Here is a 15,193-nt window from a genome sequence, read left to right on the forward strand (position 1 = left end):
AAAAGCACTTTAGCAATCATCTTTCTAAGTGCACAGTAGTTGCTGTAGAAAATGCATTACATAATTTGTTTTTTTATTCTTAAGAAAAAAGAAATGTCTGTTAGTTCTCTGGAAAAAAATAAAATAATTTTATTTTTATTTTTTTAATTATGAAATTATTGAATCATGTTTTATACTAGCTCATTATTTAACCAAAGGTGTCAACCACCTTTTTTGTTATCTTAAATGGCAAGTAAACTACATACTTAAAACTATATGAAGCTTCAGTTAAATTTGAAATGAAAGTGTTAATCATTGAGATGCGTGCACCGATTATACTATTTAGCACATGATTTACTAAAGCAACAATATTTTTCAGGTAAAAATTTCCCAAGTGGTGATTTTGCTATTTCGGTGGATTTATGGCGGGATTGTATTCTACTTATTTACTCATGGCTAACATCTGGAAATCCGCAGAGTCTAGACTATAGAATTGAACTTGACTTGATAAGCTTTCTAGCATTTGGATTCCAGAGTCAATATTCTTTACTCTCATGGCAATAACCAAGCATAATACACTACATGGTCTTTGAATACATTTTGCGTCTTCTTTCTTTTGGTATGTGTTCCTAGGCGGTAGTCCCAAAAACTCTAAGATGTTTGACACTTCTTCTTCTTTCCTGACCACACTTCCATTGGTGTTTTGTCTTAAAAGGCAATGTGGAAGCATGATTCTTCAATAAACTGCTGTGGACACTGCTTCCACCCAAAAATATTTGTTTAGGACTGCATCTATCAACATACATCTGCCTCTCTCCTTTAATGTGTGATTTGCACGTTCACTTACACCATTCTGCACTCACGTGTAATTGATGGTCAATTGTTGCTCTTTTCCATTCTTCTTTAGGAAGAATTCCACATTTTTTATTAGATATTCTCCTCAGATCTCAAGACCTTTAGTGTGTGATTGGTTTAATTTTCTACCAGTTTCTTGTAGCCTGCAATTTTATTCATCACTTCACTCTTTTCTTTGATTAAATAAATGTGTGCCATTCTTGTGAAATCATCTATGAATGTTATGAAGTATCTGTATCCACTTACTGACTTAACTTCCATCAGAACACACATATCTGTATGCACAAACTCCAGGGTTGCCTCAGCTCTGCTTGCTGATCTTGGGAAAGGACAATGCCTCTGCTTTCCTGTTATACAGTTTTCACACATGGACTTTTCTGTATCACAGATACATTATTCCGGTAACCATCCAGTCTCTGGACACTGTCATATTCAAGGTGACCGAATCTTCGGAACTCCATAGACTATGAGTCAGAAGTCATCGCATAACACTGTGTTGTGTCCAGGATATATCATTGACGGCACCGGGTATCTGTTGCTTTTACAGTCCCTCCTTTATTCTGTACAATGCACTTTCCTTTTGTCAACTGGACTCTGTAACCCCTTTGCTCTAGAATACTTATAGCTATGTGGTTTGTTCCCATATCTGGTATATAAAGCACATCTTGGATTTCAGTGACTTTTGTTTTAGTCCCTATTTTCAAGTGGATAGTGACTATCCCAACTTTTGCAGCTGTAAAAACATATTTTCCTATGCCTTTAATTGTTATACGATCACATTTGGTTAATGTAGTAAACCACTTTTCACTGCAGCTGAAATGCCTAGTAGCACCTGAGTCAATATACCAGCAATCTTTTCTGTGACTGCCTGTGACACTCAAACCTGACTGATCTCTGCAACTGCACTTACTTATTTGCATAGCATTTACAGTCTTCAAATTACATTCAGATGTTTTATGACCTATTTTGTGACATATATAATACTTGTACTTCAAAGTTTTGGGCTTCTTACTTTGTGTGTATTGCACTATTTCCAGAATTCAATTTAAATGGTAAATATTCTTGGAACTGTAGCAGTTTTGTCCTGACAATTTCTGTAGTTAGCTTGGCTCTGTTTGCTTCTAATGCCACTACCAGAAAATCAAACTAAGTTCTGTTGTATTGCCATGGCGATTTCTTTGTCATTTCCTGTACATGCATGCCTACAGATGTTAACTGCTGGGATATGGACATAATTTTATCAATTTAGTCACTCATACTTGTGCATTCATATATCTTGGTATTATACAATACTTCAATTCTTTTAATCAGACACCCATCCTCAACACTGCCTGCAGTGCTGTCCTAATGTATTTTGCTGACACTTTACCATGTATGATAGAATACACATATTGTTTCTGCCAATTGTTCACATGGCTCTCTCTATATCATCTGTCACCTGGGTCAACTGTAACTTTCCATAACCTTTCACGCTTTGATTTCATTTGCATTGCAAATTTCCATGTGGCAAACTTTTTGCACCTGCAAATCTAATAAACCCCACCATTGATACTGCTACATATATGTTGTGCACTGACATAGTTATGCAACTACACTGCTTTAATTCTCTGGTTAACACTCTGGGGCCTCTTCATCATAACATAATTATCACTAGTGATAATTATGTTTCAAACTCGCTACGAGTTTAAAAAGTCTTTTGTAAGCACTCATCATGCCTCCCTAACAAAAGTATCACTTCCGAAAAGCTGCTCTTTTTGCGGAGTCAGGTTTTCAGAAAAGTAATAGTTTTCCCCATGCAGCTGAGGTATCCATTAGGATATCCTCACTGCTGCATGTCTCTCCCCCCCCCCTTCCCCAGCTGCCAGTGTCCGTCCCGGCCCCTCTTCCCTCCTACGGGCACTGGTGTTCATACTAATGTATGGAGACTGTGGAAATTATCAGGGCATAATTGTAACCAGGATATAACTGTGATATCTCCTGCGTTACATGCTTAATGAATAGCCCTGATTCTTAATTTTTACAAAAGTAGCGGCAAATGTTAATTATCACCCACTTTTGTAGAAATTAAGGGACGATGAATAGACCCCTCTGTGCCTGACATGCTCTGTGCTGGAAACAATATGCCCCTGATTCAGAGCCGGACGCTCTGACAAGAGCGCCGCTCTGAATCAGGGCCCTCCTCCATTAAAATGGAGCGTCCTCCTGGACGCTCGTATAGCTGTGGGTCACCACCCACAGCATATACGAGCGTGCAAAAAGATGGTCGCGATGGTCTTGACCATCGCGACCATTGGACTTGCGAGGGAAACCCTGCGGTCGGATTTCCCAGCCGCAAGGCCAGGAGTGATTTTGGCTCTATCAGAGCCAAAATCACTCCCACTGACATCACTAGTGATTTCAGTGGGGCCGGCTTCAGAAGGTAGGCGTTCCCATGGGAACGCCTCCGTCTGGCAGGCATGCCCCCGGCACGCCCACCAAAGGGGGCGTGCTGTCAATCAACATCGACAGCACACCCCCTTTGGTGCGAGACCCCGAGCGATGGAAAGCCTGTTGCTTGCCGGGTCTCGCACATGCGCACGACGGAGCTCCCTCCGTCGTGCGCATGCGCAGTGAGGAACATCGACCCACTTGCAAGCGTACTTCCGCTCGCGAGTGGGTCTGAATGACCCCCATGTGCTTGTTTACTATGTGCGTGCATGTGTCAATAGCATCTGTGTGCTGTTGGAGAAGAGGATATGACTGGGGTGTGAGGCAAAGAGGAGGGTGGTGGAGGAGAGGAGGGGCCAGAGTGTGAAGGAAGGAGATGGGTGATGGAGGAGAGGATGTGTGCGGAGTGTGAGGGAAGGAACACAGTGATGGAGGAGAGGATGTGGCTGGGATGTAAGGGAAAGAGCAGGGTGTTGGAGGCTATGGGAGGAGGTCAATGGGGGTGACACTCCGCAGTGTCAGAGAATGTTACGGCACAGCAGCCATCTAGCACTAGGACCCACCAGCTCTTTATTGAGGCGCAACCTCTGACATGTGCCTTTTGATCCAATGTGGTTCCCTGTCGCATCGTCTCTGTCCAGCATATACAGATGTGCCCATGAGTAGTCCCACAAGTGTGGGAGCCCCATGAGACTCCAATATCTACTGTGCTGCTACTAAATGGGGTCAGTGCAGACAAGAGGAAGGGGGCAGGCCCCCCATTTTTTTGGATGTTCCAAGCCCCCAAAGGTTTAATCCGGCCCTGACCAGTAGTGTGATTCATCGAGTTATAATAGATTTAAACAGCCGTAGTCATTGTTAGATGCATTTAGTATCTGAATAGAGTGGAGTTTCATATATAAATATATAGAGCACTAGTCTGTGATATATGTGGGTAGCGGTGCATATACAAGTGGTGACAGCACGTATGCAGTGCATAAATTGCAGAGTCTCAGTGAAGCTAAGTGGATCATGTCCGTTTCCCACTGTAACACAGTGAAAGATGGCACCTCACATGTGCAGAAGATCAAACGGTGGCCATCATGGTAAGGTACAGATGCCTCCAGTGGCAAACGCAGGATTTCCAGAGGGGGGTTTCCAAATGCGTGATTTTAGAGCAAATGTGGACAGTCCATGAAGCGGGCAGAATTAGTACTTATCCAGCTTTAATATGTTACATACAAAGTATATTGTGTTGCATAATTCCGGCATATACAGGATAACAGTAAACCATTAGATACGGCAGTAGGACCATCCTGTCTGAGCAGAATGTTTTTCTTCAGATGTGGGCTCCATTCCAGAGCATTGGAGCAAGTCCAGGAGTCTGGGGGAGCGGCAGAAGAACCTAGCACTGCCCTGGACATATATGTACATATCGGTCTCCTTATGTACTGGATAGTGTATTATTATACAGTATTAATAATTAACCCTATTGATGGTCTATAGCAGTGCACCCCTAACAGTGCATGTTTTCCACATGTCCTAGTTAGTGCACAAGTATATTTATTACTAGCTGACACATTTGAAAAATTCCACAGGTGGTTCTAATCATTTCATTTGTGATACTGAGAGGAACATGCAGCACTAGTAACATTCTATTATATTACTATTTCTATTGTGGTCATGGTGTGTGCTGGGCAGGGGGATTTCCAGGCAGACGGAACCCCCCCCCCCTGCATTTGCCTATGGCCTCCCTAAAGGAGCATCATGGAGACTGTGCAGTAACGCACTCCATACTTCAACAGATGCACTGGTTTTGAAGCAGGTTTATGGAATTTGTCTGCTCACCAAGACTTTCTTAAAAAAGGATCCATAGGCCCTGATAACTTCCTTGGATCAGCTGATCTTAGACTGTCTCTTGATTGGTGAGCACAGACTCTGCTGACTAAAATCAAAATGGCAATGCCAATGCATCACTGATGTAAGGAATGATCCCAGAGATATGATAACATCCAGACTGATTGGCATGCACCAGACTAAGGGATGTCTTTGGCAGCCGGTGGGGTTACCGAAGACCAGAAAGCATCAGCACCACGTCAGGTAACGGTTTGGAAGCCCAATGTGTGACAGGAGGGAAGGGAAGAGCCATCCAGCATGCTTGGAAAAGTTCATAAAATCCCTCTCCAGTTGGCCATGATGATGCGAACATGCCACCACATCCCTGCACCATCTCCAATGCCACGTCATGCCCCCAAACTACCACCCCCTTTGCCATGCCATGCCCTCTGACCAACTCACCACTGTGCTGACCTGGCTGCCCATTCCCAGAGAGGGACTACAGGATGTCGGAAAGTATGACTTTGGTGAACAGCTAACCATTGAGATGCATCTGCACTGTGAGTCAGTTGCATACGCAGGATGAAAACATCGGCCACATGCGTGCGGCATTGACAGTGTGTACACCTCTGAATCAGGCCCATTGTGTTATATTTTGTGTGTTTGTCAAAGGTAAACTTGTTGGGAAAGCTTAAGTCAGCCTATAGCAATAATAGATTTGGAAAGTGTTTTTAAGAGCATTAAAAAAAGGCAACAGCACTGTGAAAACTGAAGGCATGTGATGTTATAGTATGCATACAGGGCTATCTATACAGATATTTCATGTAAACATTTGTAAATCTCCACTATTGCTTTAATATTCTAGTGCTATTGTTGGAAATTCTAAGACATTTCTATTACAGAAAGCAAACACTTGAGCATATGCTTATGGGTGCGGAAAGCTCTATGATTTTTCAAAAGAAGCCTGTTGTAAGTCTCGAATAGAACAGAAGAGATACATTTCTGTATTTTCTAACTGCATTTCGGGATTTCCTAATGCCAAGATGTAATTGTTCATTATCTTTTTCACTTGTTATAATATTGTCAGTTTTAAAGGAACATAGGCCCTCATTCAGAGCCGTACGCTCTGAGCAGAGCGCACGCTCTGAATGAGGGCCGGGCTCCATGAAAATGGAGCGTCCTCCTGGACGCTCGTATAGATGTGGGTTACCACCCACAGGCTATACGAGCGTGCATTTTGATGGCCGCGATGGTCGTGACCATCGCGACCATCGAAATTGCGAGCCGGAGCCTGCGGTTGAGGTTTTCAACCGCAAGCTCCGGAGTGATTTTGGCTCTATCAGAGCCAAAATCACTCCCACTGACATCACTAGTGATGTCAGTGGGCCGGCTTTTGACGGGAGGCGTTCCCGTGGGAACGCCCCCATCAGGGAGGCACGCCCTCGGCACGCCTACCAAAGGGGGCGTGCTGTCAATCAACATTGACAGCACGCCCCCTTTGATCGGACACAATGAGCGAAGGACTTTCCTTCGCTCGTCGCGTCTGGCGCATGCGCACGACGGAGCTTCCTCCGTCGTGCGCATGCTCAGTCCATAACATCGACCCACTTGCGAGCGGACAGCCGCTCGCGAGTGGGTCTGAATCAGGCCCATTGTTCTGTTTTCATGACTGCACTGCCAATGCTCATAGGATTCTGATCCACTGAGGGTATGTGCTTCATTACCTGATTATAGAAAGTTACATCACACACTTTATTCTATTCAGACTTAATAGTAGAAAGTTTGCACCATAAAATTAAATTTGTAAGGAAAGATGCACAGTGGCAGTTGTATTGCAGTGGTGCTGTCAGACGTGGATTTTACCTAGGGGCTACAGGGCAGCCACTCTCCCCCAGTAAAATCAGCCACCCACGGTGAGGCAGTCCATGCATTGGTTTCACTGCCAGTGGCTTCCCATTAGAAGCGCTACCTGCCAATCACACACAGTACAAGCAGTCTGAGGGGGAGGTGTTTTTTCTCTCCTTGGGGCTGCCATTAACAGAGAGCATACTTCCAGTGGGGAACCAACTCTTCTGCATTTTGGGCATCCCTACCCAGCTTCTAGGGGCTGCAGCCGATGCAGTCCCTAGAAGCCTTTTTTGTTTGTGCATGTGCAGTCCTACTGGCTCATGTGCACATGCAATGGTCCCGCTGCCTGCCAGATCCATTGTGCAGGCCCAGGACTGTCTCCTCCTCTCCGGATCACAGTGCAGCACAAGCAGCACTCTCATTCAAGAGGGTAGGAGCCGCTGCTGGGTACTACCAATTTTAAAAGTTTAAAAATGAGTGCTGCCTAATTCTACAGAGATAAGCATTGCTATATCACAGTACTGAGGTCATGGGTTTGATATTTATCAGGGGCCCATCTGTTAGTTTGTATGTTCTCCCCACCTTTGCATGGATAACCTTTGGGTGCTCCAGCATTCTTTCTGCATATTAACATCTTAATTCAGCTTAATACCAGCCTAGGCTTATAGGTCCGGTAGTTATGCATTTTTTAGGAGGGGGGGACCCCACACATTTTTGTTTCGAATTTTAACAATTTATTAACATCTACAGCTAGTGATGCCTGCACAGATCATAGTTACTAACCAGGCAATATTATACATTATTTTTTATAAGAAGAACAGACTTCTGAAAAAGGTTAAAAACATCTGTCTGCTGTTAGTGGCCCTGTGGTGAATGAATCCAATGCTATCTACTATACGTGCAGCAGCCTCGAGTATTCATGGGATGAATAAATGGAGGTCAGGTTAAGCCCAGATAGGCTAGCAGTAGAATTAACATACTGAAAAAAAAGAAAAATAGAACTGTTCCAGATGCAGGTTTTCAGATGATTGGATGAAACAGGATTGGAGGGAGAATTAGGTGCAGTTTGCTCTTATATAAGATGTGGAACTGCTGTTCTCATCAGCAATTTAGATCAGACATTAGCTCTGTCCTCTCTTCCCATATACACCATTTATTTAAGGAGGAAGTAGTTAATGAACTTAGGAGTAGATTTATTAAAGCTTGGAGAGATATAAAATAGAGAGAGCTTATGTACCACCCAATCAGCTTTTAAGTGTCATATTACAGTATGTGTTTAAAAAGTGACAGTGAAGCCGCATACACACTAGACGATTTCTCTGAACGATATAGACGATAACGATATCATTCAACAATATGTCATTCATATCGTTCAGTGTGTATGCAGTGAACGACCAACGATGCGCGCTCCCTCGGGTCATTAATGATGTCTTTTGTCGTCCATACATGCAGGCCAACCTGACAATATCGTCAAAAATTGCCTGTTCAGAGATGTGACAGGATGACTTCACTGAAAGATATCTTTAAAGATATATTTCGGTGTTTAAACCCAATATCGATTTTGTCCTGCACTACAGAAAGTTCAAGGGAAATCTTTCACCAATATCATTCATATAGCACATCGTCTAGTGTGTATGAGCCTTTAGGAGCTGATTGGATGGTACTTTATCTCTCTCCACTTTCTCTCTCTCAAAGCTTTGATAAATCTCCCCCTTGCAAGTATGGTTATTTAAGTTGTGACTGATGGTTCAAGTTCTAAGTGTTGGGGGGGGGTTGTTGAAGTGTTAATAAGTGGTTATACAGCTATGCTGTGTGGTTTTGATGTATGAAGCTCTGGGAAGTGATAAAATGGAGAGTGATAAACGACCAACCAATCAGCTCCCAACTGTCATTTTTTAAACACAGCCTGTGACATGATAGTTAGGAGCTGAATGGCTGGTAGTTTATCACTCTCCACTTTATTCCTTTCCAGAGCTTCATACAACTGACGCACAGTGTGGATGTACTGTATCAAGCTTTCTAAAGTGTGGACCTGGACAAATGGAGAAGTTTCCCCTAGCAACCAATCAGCTTCTAGCTAGCATTTATCAATTACATTCTACATAATGATAGTTGAAGCTGATTGGTTGCTATGGGCAACTTCTCCACTTCTCATCTTCTCCACTCCAGGGGGTATATTTCCTAAAGTGAGAGTTTTAGAAGTGGAGATGTTGCCCATAGCAACCAATCAGATTCTACTTAACATTTAACTAGCGCCTTCTAGAAGATAATAGCTAGAATCTGACTGGTTGCTATGGGCTACATCTCCACTTCTAAAAACTCTCACTTTAGTAAATATAACCCCTAGGCTTGATACATCTCCTCCATGGTGGAAAGATCCAGTTTGGGTTGGTAAAGCTGAGCTAGGGTTTGGTTAATTCCATGTTTGTTTATGGTGCGTTATGATGTTTACATACCTCCCAACTGTCCCACATTCAGCGGGATAGTCCCACCCCCGGGCCGAGTTGGGGAGAATGCGGTGGGGGGGAAGTTGGGGTTTGCAGAAGGTGAACAGATGCCATGCCCATGCGCACGGCATCTGTTCACCTGTGTAGGGAGAGCCTGGGGGCTGCTCAGCATCTCGGAGAGAGCTGGGTACACCCCCTATAATGACACAAACGGGTTTTGCCGTGAGGCTCCACCCAGTTTCCGAGAAGCCACACCCCTTCAAGCGAAGTCCCGCTTCCTTTTCGGGTGCGCGCGCCTCTGGCGTGAAAACTGTCCCTCTTCGAGGAGTAGAAAAGTTGGGAGGTATGTGTTTATGCTATTTTATGTTAATCGAACCTGAACAATAAAGCTCAGTGAGGCCTTTTTACTAACCATACTACTATACATGTTTAATTATTTTCAATATTATTATATAATAGTTTTATGGTAAGGAAGCAGGCTTGTCAGTGGGGAACTGACTCATACATCTGCCATGTAAATGTTATTTCAGAATCTTCTTTTGAAGACACTTATTTTAATATTTTTCCCAAGGAAAATTGGTTGAAAGTCTACTATTTTTTTCCAGTGATGCCATTCTTTTATAGCCCCAGTCCGTACTGTAAAAAAATTAACATAGATGGGAATAAATAAACATTTTAAGCGACAATATACAGTAGTTGATCAATCAACAATCATACCACTATAAAAGAAAGCAGTGCTCATGAATTTAAATGTGTTTATCAGCAGCATGTTAATTATGCAAAGTGTAGAAAAAAAAAAAGATAACCGTTACATTAAAGATTTGCTGAGAGATATAAATGAGAAAAGAGCACAGTAATGAGACCAAGGAAAAATCTAGCTGGTGTCTGTACTTATGAATACTTATTAATAAAAGAAAATTACATCAATTAATGTATACAGCCTAATTATGCAACTGACTACACTATTTAATTTATTCCACATTGCTGGAAGGTTTGTTTTCCTTAATGTTTTCAGATTTAAAAATAAATTAAAAGATTTGTATTTTTATTTTTAGGTTACTTAAAGTAGACAGAAGCTAGGATGATGCATATTATACAATGTAAAGAAATGTTGAAAAACATTAAGCTATAGAAAGATATCACTGACTGTTTCTGTACTGTACAGTACAATGATATGTCGAAGCTGGATAATTGGCTGAGACAAGATCAGTTTAAAATTGGATCGCAGCGATGCCATCTTGCGACTGGCCACAAGACGCCATCTTGGAAATGAGATCGCAAGACGCCATTTTGTGAATGGCCGCCCAAGTGCCATTTTAGATAAACTCACACTTTAGTACATGTGGCGATATTACTATTAGCATTATGCGATTGCATCTTTCACCATTTCTCATACACACATTAATACGCACAATTGCGCTGTTAACTAGTCGCATATTAGCGAATGCATAAGATCCTGTATGAAAACGCTGATTATTAGCTTCATGCACACGCATCTGCCTCAAGTTAACTAGCGTCTTTACATCAAACGCCACATACTCACACATTACATATTCACATACAAGGTTCCATAAGGTTTAAGGTATAAGATTCAAGTATGCACATTTATTATAATTGCTAGGAAATAAAGATTATTTCGTAACTAAGGTTTTATAAGTGATAAGTAAACCATGTTTGGTAGTGTCATGATGCGTACTCTCTCAACAGTATTCCGGTAATATCGATGGAGAGATCGCAACATGCATTCTCAATTTATAGACCGCAGAGACTTCAAGCAACAAAATGTACATTATATGACCAACTGTTAGGATTTGCATGAGGCGGGAAACCAGAGACCACCAGTTGTTAGAGGCTGGACTGTGTCTATTTGAACCAACCTGTTAAATGCCTTGTAACATATGCCCTCTCCTTTAGGACCAATGGTATTAGCAACAAACTTCTCTACTGTGTTGTTTATTTCTGGGGGGGTATAAATATGTGTGCTCTGACCCTGGGTTCCTGGTCTTCGTGCTGAATTCTGATTGACGAGGGGTTTCTTGCTGATGCCTACATCTGGTCCAGAGCGCTGCATATGTATAACTGTACTTGGGTCTGTATAATTCCTTTATGCCAAATTGTACTTATAACTAGCGTGTAACTGACTGTACTTTTACTTGAATAATACTTTGTGCTTTGGAACCACAGGTTCTAGGTCTGGAGTCTTTATTTACTGTATAACTGCATACGCAAAATACCGTCATCCTTAGAGGTTTATAGGCAGGATATCAGAAGGTATAGGCAGGGGTGTATAGAGGTTCAAATTCAGTATCGTTAGTTGGGGGCTCGTAGTGAAGTCACTTACCCACTCACACGGCACATACGATTATCGATATCTCACCAAAGGGTAGAGTGGCCACATGCAGGGTTTACCTGCAACCGCTCGATGCTGAGAGATCGCTACCCATTTTTGTGTGAGCCAGAGATGCTGACTAGAATCCAGGGACAAGAGAGGAAAAAGTTTGTTTTCCTTTGTTGATAGAACCTAACATTTATAGGGGTGCCACAGTATTGAACACGCGGCTGAGTCGCAGTTTTGCGCACAGTAAAGACACACTTTTGTGTACGCAGCTAAAGATTGTCATACGGTTGTGTGGTAGTCGCATTATTGTGTATGCGACTGGTCGCACAATAGCGTATACGCACTTCCGGTTGTGCTGCCACATGTTTAAACAAAGCCATTGAGTTTACATTATCAATTGTTGCCAATAATAGGGTTAACGTGTAGTTTTCTGCGCAGGAAAAGAGTGTGTGATTGTGAGTATTTGTTTAGGGTGTAACACGGGACCTAAAGGTTAAGGGTATTGTATGACCCTTAAGTACTAGGTGCAGGAGTTGGCCTAGTAGCTCGGTAAGTAGCTTACCATTCTATACACATCAGCAGGTGTACATGTTGTCTTTGTTGTAGGGACCGGCTCTCAGTGTGATTGCAGTGTTCAATAATTAGGTTGGGTTATTTGAACATTGTAGATGAGCCACACTAGGAAACTTGTGATTGTGAGCTGAGAGATAATAGGTGAGCGGGGGCATCTAGAAATTTCTTCTGTAGGTGAGTGGGGACATCTAGAAATTTCTTCCGTAGGTGAGCGGGGGCATCTGGAAATTTCGTCCGTAGGTAAGTGAAAGTATCTAGACTGTCTTTCACCAATTTAAATCTTTATTGAAAAACTTAGGGATCTCCCAGAATGAGGGCCAAGCAAACTGTAGAGATGTTAAATGATTTGCTGCTGTTGGAAGCGCCACTTGGGTCGGCGCGGCATATTATGCATATTAGGTACGGTGCCAATGCAACCAGGTATTGTGATTTATGGTTTAATATGACGAGGAAGAGTGTTAAACTGTTTCCTTGAATTGGTAGTTTTGATAAAGTTGTATTGAATAATGTCCGAGACCACATCAGTCTGATGCGCTCTCGAGGTAAAAAGGTAAAATATTATGAATGTTTAAAGTTGTGGCAGCATAAAGGGGATGCGTGACTTAAAAATGCGCAAGCAATGCAAACTAGCATTGTGAGCGCATTGCCAGAGAATGCATCCGCGACGCTAAATTGCAATACGAGCGAGCCGCAAAATGGCGCGCACGTGCGGCAAGGTAGCATTGTAGAAGGTATTGCCAGCAGTTCACGCACACCACCTCCACCTTATGTGGATGGAGGTGCAAGTACAGTTATCAAAAATACCCATAAAAATGTAACAAGCAATTTGTACCGTCTCTTAAGCAACCATAAAGAAAATGTTCATGATGTGAATGATGAGCCTATTGTAATGTCTGCCATTTCCCATGCTGTACAGATGATAGATGCTGCACCACAACAATCACGAGTGGTGCCGTCATCTCCATCAGTAACAGTAAGGGAAGTACTAGCCCCCTCTGCACCCGTAGAGGAAGTTGTTAATATCATACGTAGCAGCAGCAGACTAAACCCCCAGCCAGGTAACAAGGTCAAAGGTAGCAGCGCTGCTGGTCTGCATCCCATTCGGACTATAACACTTCCGAATGGAAATGCAGATGTGAACGGTGTAGTGCCACGAGGGAAGTGGTAATTAGGGATGGGCAGATCGATTCACTACACTGAGTTGAGCCTCATGGCTCAACTCAGTGAAGTGTCTCGAGACACGGCTCTTTAGATAGAGCAAGTGCTGGAGCCAGCAGGGGAGCCAGCGACTCAGAGTGAGTCGCTGACAGCTCCGCCCCCCGCAGCCCAGCACTACAGCTCAGGGTTCTCACTGACTCTCCTGAGTCAGTGCACTCCCCGAGCCCTGGCTGTATCTGTGCGATTCAGTGAGTCGCTGACAGCTCCGCCCCCTGCAGCCCAGCTCAAGCCTCTGCACTGACTCAGGAGAGTTAGTGCACTCCCCAAGCCCTGGCAGTAGCTGCACGACTCAGAGTGAGTCGCTGACAGCTCCGCCTTCTACACTGCTGATCTGATTCCGTGCACAGAAGTATAATCAGGTCGAATCAGCAGTGTAGGGGGCGGAGCTGCCATTCACTAGCTGCCACTGACAGAGAGGCTGGGGAGGTGGGTGTCTCGACTCACCAAACACTGAGCAACTCGAATCATTCGCTCATCTGAATGATTCGAGTCAGTGTGTTGAGACACTCACTCGCTAGCCATCTCTAGTGGTAATGCATTGTCCTTGGACAAGAGCAGAACTAAATTCCATCATAACAGATTTCCCCGATCCCAAAAAGGAACTTGCCAAATGTCAAAGATTTTTGAGGAATTTGGGTATTTCTCATGAGCCAACTAATAAAGATTGGCGTGTGGTGTTAAGGGCCTGTCTACCACACAATACCGATGTGACAAAATTTATCTCGGATTGTGTATTGGATGGTGACGTTCCCTTAACAGACCAAGTAAACCAAGATAATATTTCCCGCATCATAACTCAATTGGGTATATATTTTCCAGTAGTAGTTAACTGGAACAAAATTTTCACCATAAAGCAAAAGGAGAGTGAATCTGCAGAAGATTATTGCGACCGGGCTCTGCAGACTATCACCCAGTACACTGGGTTAGAAGATGTTAAAGATAGCACTCACCACAGGGGAATGATTGTCACCATACTCATGGATGGCCTTAAAGAAGACTTAAAGACTCGGGTTCAGACCTCACAACCTGGCTGGAGGGGAGTCACAATAGATACCCTCATAGAATCTGCCATAGAACATGATAAAAACATCTCAAAGAAGAGAGAGACCCAGAGCGAAAAACTAATGGCTGTCAGTATCCAAGCTCTGGAAGGAATCACTGTAACATCACAGCCAGTAGACACACCTGCACCTATACACACACTTGCACCTGAACAGTTACACGTCCTCACCAATCCCACTCCACAGCAAACACATCCTTACCCCACATATCATACACAACCACAGGTCCCATGCTACCCACAAACTTCATACCTCCCACCATACCCTTATCCTCCATATTCCTACCCACTATCTTTCCCTCTTGCTCAACTCCCACAACAATCCTTTCATCCACCCCATTCAAAAACATGTTATAACTGTCACCAAGTAGGACACATAAGTAAGTACGGCAAAGTGAAGAACAACCCACATGAACACGGGTTTCCCATGGGTTCATAGGCAACCCCAGTATCTTCTCCTAGGCCTTATATGACTGTTTACAATCTTTTCAACCTGCCAATGGATCTGTTTTAATGTAAAATGTGGACGATTTATTGTTGTATTTAGGTCATGTTTAAATGATATTAAACTGTTGTGCTTTATCTCTCACACACAGGACAGAAGGTCGCTAAGGATAAACAGCAGCCATGCCA

This window comes from Taudactylus pleione, unplaced genomic scaffold (assembly GCF_031769625.1).
Source record: "Taudactylus pleione unplaced genomic scaffold, aTauple2 ptg000519l, whole genome shotgun sequence".
Taxonomy (NCBI): Eukaryota; Metazoa; Chordata; class Amphibia; order Anura; family Myobatrachidae; genus Taudactylus; species Taudactylus pleione.